Genomic DNA, 12,518 nt, shown 5'->3' with positions numbered 1-12,518 from the left:
CCCGACCATCTCAGCATGGGGTTGCAACTCTATGATGCTGACAGTCAGGTTGATGACTTCTCTGATCTCTCAGCCAGTTATTCAAGGAGTCTGAAAAATCGGTTGCATTGTCTAATACTTCAGATTTATAGCACCACTGGCTTAGAGATCTGAGGAGTCCTTGCGCGGCTTTACCCCCATCCCAGCGCTCGGCCTCTCCTGTCCTAGCTGGCCCCAGCAACAGGCTGCACTCCAGACTCCCTCATCTATATGCAGATATCCACTGGGGAGGCACATGGCTGGTAGCAAGGGGCACCTGTGTCCTGGGGCCTTAACTTGCAGATGAAACAGGCTGCCTGCCAGTCAGACTCAGAGGAGCCAGCTCTAAGTGAGCAAGACTCAAGGTCTGTGAAGAACTTCTTGTAAGTAAGTGCAGCATGGGGTGGGGGTGGGGTTTCATTAGCTGGCTCCATGGAGTAGGGGGAAGGTTCCGGGGAGCACTGGGCACAGGTTTTATGGGATGTGTCTGTTGATGGGGTGAACATGGAAGCACACCGTGTCGGATGTGGTCGGGGACAGTGGGAAAACGCTTTAATTAATCAACCATTGCCTCTCCCTAGTCACCCACCTCCTCCCTCTTCCATCTCTGTCGGCCTTTGCCTTTTCCATCCCCCACTTCCATCCTTGTTACCCACTTCCTGGTCTCCATCTGCCTTTCCCTGTCATTCTCTGCATCTCTACTGCACCATCCTCTCTCCCACTGCCACCCTCTGCATCTCCCTTCCACCCACTGCCAACCTCATGCAATCACCGACTGCCTCGCCCTATCAGCCCCTGCTATCCCATGTCACAGTATGCCTCCCATTTCCACTGTCTGCTTCCCCATCACCGACTGCCTCAGCCTGTCATTCACTACCTGCCCAGTCTCCCACCGCCTCTTCATACCATTCTCTGCCTCCCCCTCTTATCCACTGCCTCCCTGCCATTCCCAAAGTGTTCACAGCAGGTGTAAGGCCCCGTACACACCAGAACGATCCTGATTGTTAGTAGATCGTTAGTAGATTGTGTGATGGTCGCACGATCTGTTGGAGCACACGATCTGCTAACAATCTGATCCCAATCCGATCTGTCTGTATCCAGTTGAATGGATCTTTTACAGATCCTATCTGCAGCAGGTAGGATCTGTAAAACGACCAAACGACAGCGGGGACGTGCATTGGATTGGAATCGGATCGGAATTGTTTGTAAACATGCCCAATCTACATACAATCTGCATCCAATCGGTCGGAATTGGATCCAGATTGATGGAATTGACCCCTAATCGTTCTGGTGTGTACCCCCCCCCCCCCCCCCCTAAGTTTTACCGTTCACAAGAATATATTAACCCTTTGAGTGCCAAGTGAATTTCTCAAAATAGGTGTGAACATTGCCAAGCAAACATAATGACCTGTAGTGTATACCCCATATAAGTAATATAATCTTTTTTTTTTTTTATTAATATAACAAATGTGAGCGACGCTGGATATTTTATACATGTCTCACAGTTGTTGGCACTCAAAGGGTTAAACACATACATGGCAGCGACTCCGTGTAAGAAATAAGTGATTGCATTAGTGGTTGCTTCAATTCTGGTTGCTTCACTTCACTTTTTTGCCTGTTCAATGATGCCATGCATGTGCCTCTGCTGACTGTACTTTTGTGGTGGCCATTCTGCTGTAGTCCTGTAATAATTGTTATTTCCTGATGGGGTTCCAGAACCCCTGAATTAGATCATCACCTTAAATCACAAAAGTGCAGACATGAACTTGAGCTTTTCTTTCTTAGTCGTCCGCTGGGTGCAGAGAGGTGATTTATATATTTACAGTTTCTTATATAGCGCAGGAGATTCCGTTGCACTTTACAATTGTAAACAGAGATAAACAGAGATAAACAAACAGGGTAACAACAGACAGACTTGGAGGTAAGAGGTGATGGAGTGGAGCGGACACCAAACAGCAAATTTCAAAAAGGGGAGCCGCACCAACTGCCATTCCAAACTAACTCACTGGCAGTTGTGTTTCTCTCCTATTTGAAATTTGATCTCTGATGTAGCCCTTACTTTCAAATGCTGAAGGACTCTGGGTCAGAATTTGCCCAGTGGGCATTTATCGATAAACTGCTCATGGGGCGCAATGCGTGTGTGCAAAGCAAGCTAGCGATGAAATCCTGCAACTTTTTTCCCTTGCTAGCCGTTTGCAAGGTGATTGACAGGAAGCTGGCATCTGGGGGTGGTAACCGGCCGTTTAATGAGTGTGCCAAGAAAAATGCACGCGTGACAGAAAAAAAAATGCTAGGTATGCATAGGTACTCAGGCAGGGCTAAGTGTTTTAGAGGAGGGTGTGTGACCTCCGCACCAGGCCGGATATAACTGTATTAATGTAAGACACTGGTTACTCGGAGCTTGTGATGACTGGTGACAAGTGAAAAAATAATTTGACGGTGAGCCTCTATCACACCGGTTCTCAAACTCGGTCCTCAGGACCTCACACAGTGCATGTTTTACAGGTCTCCTCACAGAATCACAAGTGAAATAATTAGCTCCGCCTGTTAATCTTTTTTTTTTTTTTTTTTTTTTTTAATTCAATCTTTATTTTTCCATTTTTTCTTTTAAGTACAAAAGTTAACATTTAAAAATTTACTAAGTTTAGAACAGTAGGGTAGCAAATTTGACGTTACATGTAAATTCAGTCCCCTGTACGCAGACAGGTCTTCTATAGGTATCCTACCATCGTTAAGCACGTTGTTTATATCATGTTATGTGGATCGGTGTCCAAAACCCATGCGCTCCTCATCCCTGACCCCAGTGAACTTATCTTATATTAAATCATTAATTTTATTTTGCTTACTTTTAGTGTTTATCCTTTCTTAGCGTGCATACATCTTAATTCAAAATTTTAATGTATTTTAATGTATTTGTGCAACATAATTATATATAATACAGCCTATAGATGCTGTGTATACTGTATAAAAAAAAAAAAAAAAAAAAAGGGTATTACGTATATTAGTACCTACGAATCTAAAGTGCACTTGTGCAGAGAGAGAAAAAGAAAAAAGGAAGAGAAAAATTAACCCAGTCTGTGACACTGTTTCTATAGCATATTTTGTTCCCCACAATTGCTACTATATGGGCGCTTGGGGGTGGACACCGAACCACCCATATATCCTATTATGTGGAACGGCGTCCAAGACCCTTGCGCTCCTCATCCATGACCCCAGTGAACTTGTCTTATATTAAATCGTTAATTTTATTTTGCTTACTTTTAGTGTTTATCCTTTCTTAGCGTGCAAACATCTTAATTCATAATTTTAATGTATTTGTGCAACATAGTTATATATAATACAGCCTATAGATATGCTGTATATGCTGTGTAAAAAAAAAAAAAAAGGGAAGAAAAATAATTAACCAAGTCTGTGGCGCTGTTTGCCTGTTAATCTTTTAAAATTAGTCACTGAGTAATGAATACATCTGTGCACCTGCCGGGTGACCTGGAAAACATGAACTGTATAGGGTCCTGAGGACAGTTTGAGAACCCCTGCTCTAACAATGGTATTGGACATTTTTACCTGGTTGTGAATTCTACCCTAGGCGTACACTATATTTGTCCACTATACCAGTGGTTCCCAACCCTGGTCCTCAAGTACCCCCAACAGTGCATGTTTTCCAGGACTCCACACAGAATCACAGGTGAGATAATTAGCTCCACCTGTGATCTTTTCAAATGTGCCTGAATAAGGAGTGCACCAGCTGGGTGACCTGGAAAACGTGCACTGTTGGGGGTACTTGAGGACCAGGGTTGGGAACCACTGCACTATACACATTAATTTGCAAGGCGGGATTTAGGTATAGCAGGACAGCATCTACCTGATCCCTTGCTGTTGTTAATAGCAGCTTGTGGGATCCAGGCAGACTTTCCGGGTTTTGTGCGCTCCATGGCAAAGATCCAATCTTTAAGTGTTTCTGGGTGAATGCCTGTGGCCGGTTCTAGGCTGCAGTTGGCACAAAAATGCCACAGAAAAATCCACTACTGCTAATAGGAGCCTAGTGGGTGAGGAGATATATTTGAAGTGATTCATTTATATTTCAACTTTGTGTGTGTTGTAACTATTTCTTTGCGTAACTTGGCTCCTTCAAGTTGTATCATTGTATTATGGGTGGGGAATACATTTTTTGTATCACTTTCCTGAAATCTATAGAACTGAGGTCAACACATGACCCATAGCAGGGATGGGGAATCTTCAGCCCTCCAGCTGTTGCTGAACTACACATCCCAGCATGCCCTGCTTCAGTTTTGCTATTTGGCCATACTAAAACTGTTGCAGGACATGCTGGGGTGTGGAGCTCAACAAAAGCTGGAGGGCCGAAGGTTCCCCATCCCTGACCTATAGGTAGGGTTAAACCTGGTTTAGTGTGAAAGGGTCAGAGCCTGCTTGGACCGGGGATCTAAATCCCGTGTCTGACCCAGCTTTGTGATCTGAAAGTGGATAAAATTCCATCACAAGTGATTTGCCAGCGTGTAGTTTACTTGACCAGTATTGATGTCCAGTTCTTACAAACCGCTATTCCACATGGATTAGGGAAGTGAGCTGTTTGGTACGACCATGGGCATTGGTTTTGTACCCTCCTTTGCAAACTTTTATTGTATTTGCTGGGGAATAATAAGAAAACTGACTTGGGCCACTTAAATATGCTATATAAAATGAAACTTAATTAGTATCCATAAAATAGAGCAACACAACAAATAAGAAAAAAAAATATATAAAACAATAAACACGGCCAGTGTACTACATAGCGATTTACAATTGGGGACACAATACTCGGACTGGGTGTTCGTGATAGTCTGACACAGTGCGAAGAGGGCGCTTCTCGCAAGTTGCCAGTTGATGCACGATGATAAGTGCAAATGATTGCATATAGGTCATATATATATATATATATATATATATATATATATATATATATATATATATATATATATTTTTGAAAGGAGGGCACTCACCAATTCGCAGATAAAACTTCTTATTTATTCAATCCATTAAAATATTGAACTTCAAACAGTCGTCAACGTTTCGGTCCGCATTTCAGACCTTCTTCAAGACAGACAATGCAGCTAGAGATCTTACTCCAACAGAGACCTTACAGTGGTCTCTGTTGGAGTAAGATCTTTTGCTGCATTGTCTGTCTTGAAGAAGGTCTGAAATGCGGACCGAAACGTTGACGACTGTTTGAAGTTCAATATTTTAATGGATTGAATAAATGAGAAGTTTTATCTGCGAATTGGTGAGTGCCCTCCTTTCAAAAATTCTATATGGTGGTCTTGTGCCTTGGAGTGAGCACAACCAGGATGAACTATTAAATGGAGTGCGGATTCCTACATGTTCTTGACTTAAGATCATTCTTTTTAATAATGTTCCTCTAACACTGGCCATACCATTGTGAGATTTTATCCGATTTTAGTGCATTGGGGGCCAATACATCTGATGGAAACTGGCAAATCGCATGTGTTTTGAGCTTCAATCCGATCTGGATTGTAGTCCCTAGATTGCTATTGCTGCACTAACAATATATCAGACCTAGAGCCTTTCCTCATATCTCATGCATATATATCTGCCGCCTGGGAAGCTGCTGGGTGGTTCAAGGGAAGGGTCATCTGTATTGTATTGGGGCCTTAACTCTTTTCAATTCCTTTGGATGGGACAATCGTAGATGCAGAAGGATATGACCTGTCCGATCACCCTGAGACCAGTAGAAGTTGATCTAGAGGCATTTGCTCAGTATTACTGTGTAGTGCTATGGGCTTCCTTACGCAGCCAGGCCGCTTCTTGTCAGCTTGTTATACCAGGAATATGCGTGGTGTAGTCACTCAGACTCTGGTCTCGTCATCCTGGAAACCGTGGGCATCACAAACCAGTTTCTGAGAATGCGGCCTTGATTTCCCCCCACCACCAACCTGGGGAAACTGCGTGCGGACTCGTAGACAGTACCCATCCTGTGCATGTGCAGACTCGCACCATCAGAGATGCCCGATCAGGTTAGCGCACGCCTCTGAATCGGGCCTAATGTTCGCTGCTCGCTGTGATGTAGGATTCTGCTCTGCGAAGGGCTGCACCTCACTATAGCAACCTTGTACGTTGTTTGCGTGGGTGGAACGCTGAATTTAAAAAAATGGTGCAATGTTTGGGAGGGGTTTTTTTTGCTTCTTTAACGCTTTGAGTGCCAACTCTGCTGTGAGCGATCCTCAAAATATCCAGCACTGTTCACAGCGACTGTTAATTTTTTGGGTGCAATATTTAACTAAACTTCATGTAATTGACTTGGCTTTATTTGTATTTATAGTAAAGGAACAGTTGCTGTGAGCGGCGCTGGCATTTTTAGCAGATATTTTGAGGATCACTCACAGCTAAGTTGGCACTTAAAGGGTTAAGGGGCAGATTTATTAAGCTTGGAGAAGAGATAAACTGGAGATAAAGCGGAGAAAAGGTAAAAGGAGATAAAGCACCAGCCAATCAACTCCCAACTGTCTTTTTCAAACACAGCTGATTGGCTGGTGCTTTATCTCCTTTTACCTTTTCTCCGCTTTATCTCCAGTTTATCTCTACTCCAAGCTTAATAAATCTGCCCCTAAGTTTGAACCACTGTTTCACACTTCTGTTAAGCCATGCGTATGTTATGCCCTGTGCCATTCTGGTTTGTATTGCATCCATTGGAGTTCTTCATGTTGGTGGTAACCATGGCTATGGGATTAAAACAGCACTGTCCTGGGTGGTATCTGGCAACAAGAAGACGTCAAAAAAGGTAAATGTGGTCGCTGAAGAGCCATTGCTTAAACTCCCTCCCAAAATTTCAGGAGGGACATCTCTCCCCTGGTGCTGGTGCATAGGCCCAGAGACGGGTATGGGTGGTGGGGTCGACAGTATGAAGGTTGACATTTATAAGGTCAATAGGGCTTATGTCGACACATGAAATAGGTCGACAGGTCTGGGAGGTTGAGCAAGGCATGCTGGTATATGTAGTTTCACAACAGCTGGTGGGCCACAGTTTGGACATGCCTGACATAAACATTGCTGCATCTGCAGGGCCCTGTTTGTGAGAGCTTACATTGTCAGTGAGCTGATGGGTGGGTACCAGTAGGAGGATGAATTAATAACCAGAATGTCAGCATTGTTCCAGCTGCCTTCACATTATATCAGACAGTCCTCCAACTGATAGAACCAAAATAAATGTTTCTGTGTCGCATCAAAATGTTCAAACAATAAATGAAGTCACACATAGCTATGTATTGTTATCAAACTGGGAGCAGCGTGCACATATTCTCTATACACCTGTATTATACATAACAATCCCCTGTAGCAGATGGTGTGTAAGTAGCAATTAGCCCATCAGATATGGCCTTGTGACAATATCAAACATAACCCGTTACCCTCCCTGATTTGCTGTATCAATAGTGAAAATATGACTCACCATGTAAATCCTTCCATAATCTGCAAAACATATCAATCATTGTGTGCTCGGACTAGAGATCATTGCTGTGTCATACCCCTTTCACACTGGAAAGCGCTTGCAAGCCGGGTCACAAAATCCGCCTGTGACCTGGCTTGCAAGCGCTTTCACACTAGCTGCCCGACGTAATCAGGAGGCGGGGTGGCGCTGAGTGATGTCCTGAGCATCTCCCAGCGGCGCCTTTACAGTGTAGTGAACGGGACCCAGGATGCCATGGACCCGCAACCAGGCCGGGTCCAACCCCGGGCAAGACCCAGGATGAAATCCCGGAATGTTGGACCCGGGACAATCTTCAAGGACCCTTTCACACGGACTAGTATCTCGGGTTGTTGCGCAATAATGTGCAATAAACCCGGGAAATATTTGTCAATGTGAAATGGGAACTAATAGCATCACATGTAGTGGAATAACAACAGTCCTTGCGGTGGCTTGTGGGTGCTGGTGGGGTACTGCGGGCACAAATATCCTGGTCCGCCATGCCGCTGGGGGGGGGGGGGGAATACAGTCACTAGGCTGACACTATGAAGGCCGACATACATTAGGTCGACCACTAAAGGTTGACAGGGCTTAGGTCAACACATAAAATAGGTCAACAAGCATCAGACGACATGAGTTCTTCACATTTTTTTCTTCCAAAACAGGCGGTATTTCATACACTACCATTCACTAGGGCGTGGAGGGAGAATAGAATAGTGTGCAACCCCCACACGAGCAGCGAGTCTGCCCGCACAATTCCCCCGCCCATTTAGTTTCTGCCTTAGGACACACCCCCGCGCCCAGCGTTATACACAACCCCCCCCTAGGGATAGACCAGCGTTATACACATCCCCGCCCCTTGGAGGACACCTCCCCCCAGCCAGGGCTACAGCACCATCCGCCATTATACACCACAGCCAACAGGTGAGCGGCGGGTCTACCCGCACACACACCCCCCCCCCCCACGCAAGTGGGTCTGCAGGCAAGACCCCCCCAGAATCGGCGGGACTGCCCATACCCTCCCCCACCCCCCCAAAACTGGGAGTGTGCCCGCAACACCCCCCCCCCCCCCCATCAGCTGGTCTGCACCCCCCTCCCATTGGCGGGTCTGCACGCACTCCCCGCTAGTGGGTCAGCCCGCACCACCCCAGCCCCTCCTTGAGCGGGTCTGCCCACAGCACCACCAACCCCCCCAAGCAGCAGGACTGTAGGCACCACCCCCCCCCCCCCCCCCAGGATCGGCAGCTCTGCCTGTACCACACACGCACCCCCGCCAGCAGCAGGTCTGCCCGCAAACACCCACCCCTTCTTCAGCGGGTCTGCACCCCCCCCACCCCGTGAGTGGGTCAGCCCGCACCAGCCCCCCCTCGAGTGGGCCTGCCCGCACACCCCCCGCCGCCCCAAACCGGTCTGCCTGCACACCCCACACGCGAGCAGCGAGTCTGCCCGCACCCCCCCGGATCAGCGGGTCTGCCTGCACCCCCCACCGGAGCCGCAGGTCTGCCAACAACGCTGCACGCCCCCTTCCCTCCCTCAGGGCAGCGGGTCTGCGAGCACGCCCCACCCCCAGAGCAGCGGGTCTGCCCACAACCCACCCGCCACAGTAGTGGGTATGCCCAACCGGAGCGGCGGCTCAGCACGCACCTCCCCTCGCTGGAGCAGTGGGTATGCCTGCCCCCACCTGGCGGGACTGACACACACACACCCCCGAAGCAGCGGAGGGTCTGCCGACGCTGCTGATCCAGTGCAGGGGGGGTGCGGGCATATCCACTGCTCCGGGGTGTTGCAAGCATACCCGCTGCTCCAGCGAGGGGGGGCAGACCCGCTGCTTCAGGGGGCGTTGCGGCCAGACCCGATACTCCGGGGGTGGGGGTGCGGGCGTAGCCCCTTAAGACGGTGTAAAGGAGGGCGCAATGAATCACCTCCATATATATATATATATATCCCAATACTTCTTACGCGCTATTAAGTTAATAACAAAATTTTCAAGATTTCTAAAATTGGCGGCTTAACCACAAAGTTTCCTGAGGGAAAGGAAACAAACAACCACAATATACTCTCCAAAAGTGGTATAGCGCCTTTTAACTTAAGTGTCCACAAGTTCCATAATAATTCATCAATTTTAATGAAGATAATTTTCCAAGAATCATTTTTCTTTCTTCAAACAGCAGTATAAGAACGTTACATGCGTTTCGTCTTACAAAGACTTCCTCAGGGGAACATTTCACAATCTTTATGGGAATTCACAATAGTTGTGTATTTATTTCCGATGTTTCAGAAGAAATGGATATATTCAGTGTGTGCAGCAAATTTTTGTCATTACTAAGTTCCCATCTGGAACGGGGGTGGATGTGAATATGTGCTCTCAGAAGATTATTTTACAGATACTTCTGCTGCATTAAAATGTGTTAAAACTGTAGAAAACCCGAATAGGTAGACAAAATATTTCTAGTGCAATATACAAAAAATTGACAGATTTGAAACTGCGCCAAGAGCAGCTATATAAAGACCATCAAAAAAAATGGATGTCGCCAAACTATTTCTAGTGGTTATCCTGCATATCAGTGGCTGGACCAATTTCTGAGATGAATATTGGAAAAACTTCTTGAATTGGTGTCCGCAAATAATCTCTGGACCTCTGACTCCTCAATGGAAACCACTTGATTCTAGTGCAGGGATGGTGAAGCTTCGGCCCTCCAGCTGTTGAAGAACTACACATCCCAGCATGCCCTGCAACAATTGTAGCTGGAGGCCCGAAGGTTCCCCATCCCTGTTCTAGAGGTTTCCATCAATTACCCTGTCATCACCTGTTTTATAAAGGGCATCAATTACAGGTGATGGCAATCATACATTAAGAGGGAAATCCAGGAACAGAGCATTGTGTCCCTCCTGGAGAGGGTCATGTTGGGAGGTATGTGGTCACACCATGGGCACGTCGAGCGGTTAAGCTTAAAACAAAAGAAAGATAAAGGTCAAGTAATGCTTATTGTACAACCAAACCCAGGCAACGCTGGGTATCTCAGCTAGTTTCAGAGTAATAAAGTGCGTCACATTGTATAAACATCACCAGATCTGCAGTAATCTTTGTATTATTGTCCTTCAGTCTTACATAATCACTTGCAGTTTTGTTTTTGATATTCCTTATTCATTTTGCTGAAACGAAACTACTAGTTACACAAACCAGGAAAATGTATCCGATTTCCTGAATGATTGTTAGGAGTTGCTAGGACAGCACGACAGAAATATAATTGCTGGAGGCACAGACGGACAGAGGCAGGCTGGATGGAACTCGCTGCTTTACTCAGGAACAGGTACAGGATGCATACAGAAACAAAATCAAAAGCAAGATAACTGACTCAGGAACTCAGGATACATGGACTCAGGATACAAGGATTCAGGATAATGGCAAAAGAAGCTCTTAGCAAACAAACATGAAGCTCACAAACCAAAAGCTATCAAAGGCCCTGAGCTCAGGGCCAATGCCTCTTTTAAAGCAGCTCAGACCAATAGCTGCAGCACATGGAGACAGGCCCACAATTACTCACATGTGCTGCAGCTGGGTATAGCACTCCGAGAACAGCCCAGCTGATTACACCAGCTGGGACTGTCCTCAGAAAGCACAACCCTGCATGCAGGGCCAAACAGCAGCACCTCTGGCCACACAGAGGTACTGCTGGATGCAAAAACCAGCAGCAGCACCTCTGAGTAACCAGAGGCACCGCACACAGACTAAAATGGCAATGCTGCCATAACATAATGCCCCCCCTTGAGAAGGCGGATTCCAGACGCCTTAGGAAAGTTCATGACGATACCTCTTTTAAAGATTTTGTTCAGTTCCCAAAAAATGTTTTCCGGAATGACGGCCACCGTGACGGCTCTCCAGAGAGACGGGATCTCATGCCCGTAGGCAAGAGCAGAAAGAAATCTCCAGGTTACCATCAGCATATAATATAATAACTGAATGGTCAACCACCGTTAGCACTCACCTAGACTGGCTAGGAGAGGTTAAACCTCTCCTAGCCAGTCTAGGTGAGTGCTAACGGTGGTTGACCATTCAGTTATTATATTATATGCTGATGGTAACCTGGAGATTTCTTTTTCTTTCCCTGGTGGCCTGAATACTCTGGATGTGAATGGTCCATTGAGAATTATTTCTAAAGAAAATCCTGTGAACAGCGCTGAAGGGATCCACATCTTTGTTGTATATGTGTAGATTTGGGTTCGGTAGCCCTACTTTGTGTTATCTCTAGCAGCTGATCCGTGTGAGCGCAGACTGTTACCAATATTTTTTTCGTGATATAAGAGCAGAAAGAACCCCTCCTGGGTCAACGATGCAAGGACCCCCTTCTGGGGCTGGATCATCACAGACCTCTGGCACTTCGGATGGACCCTCACGGACCTCTGGCACTTCGGATGGACCCTCACGGACCTCTGGCACTTCGGATGGACCCTCACGGACCTCTGGCACTTCGGAAGGACCCTCACGGACCTCTGGCATGGCAAGTGATAGTGTACTAAAAGAAAGGACATTGCGACTGACAGCCGACACGGCGGCTCTCAATTTATGCTCCATAACATGGGCATTAACTGACTCAGGCCAGGAGGCCACGGAGGCAACAGACTCAGGCCCGGAGGCAACAGACTCAGGCCCGGAGGCCACGGAGGCAACAGACTCAGGCCCGGAGGCCACGGAGGCAACAGACTCAGGCCCGGAGGCCACGGAGGCAACAGACTCAGGCCCGGAGGCCACGGAGGCAACAGACTCAGGCCCGGAGGCCACGGAGGCAACAGACTCAGGCCCGGAGGCCACGGAGGCAACAGACTCAGGCCCGGAGGCCACGGAGGCAACAGACTCAGGCCCGGAGGCCACGGAGGCAACAGACTCAGGCCCGGAGGCCACGGAGGCAACAGCGTCCTCCTCCTGCGGCTGGACAGAACCCCCTCCTGGGGCTGGACAGACGGAACCCCCTCCTGGGGCTGGACAGACGGAACCCCCTCCTGGGGCTGGACAGACGGAACCCCCTCC

The sequence above is a fragment of the Crinia signifera genome, chromosome 9 (assembly GCF_055691185.1).
Source record: "Crinia signifera chromosome 9, ASM5569118v1, whole genome shotgun sequence".
NCBI lineage: Eukaryota > Metazoa > Chordata > Amphibia > Anura > Myobatrachidae > Crinia > Crinia signifera.
This window is presented reverse-complemented; position numbering follows the sequence as displayed.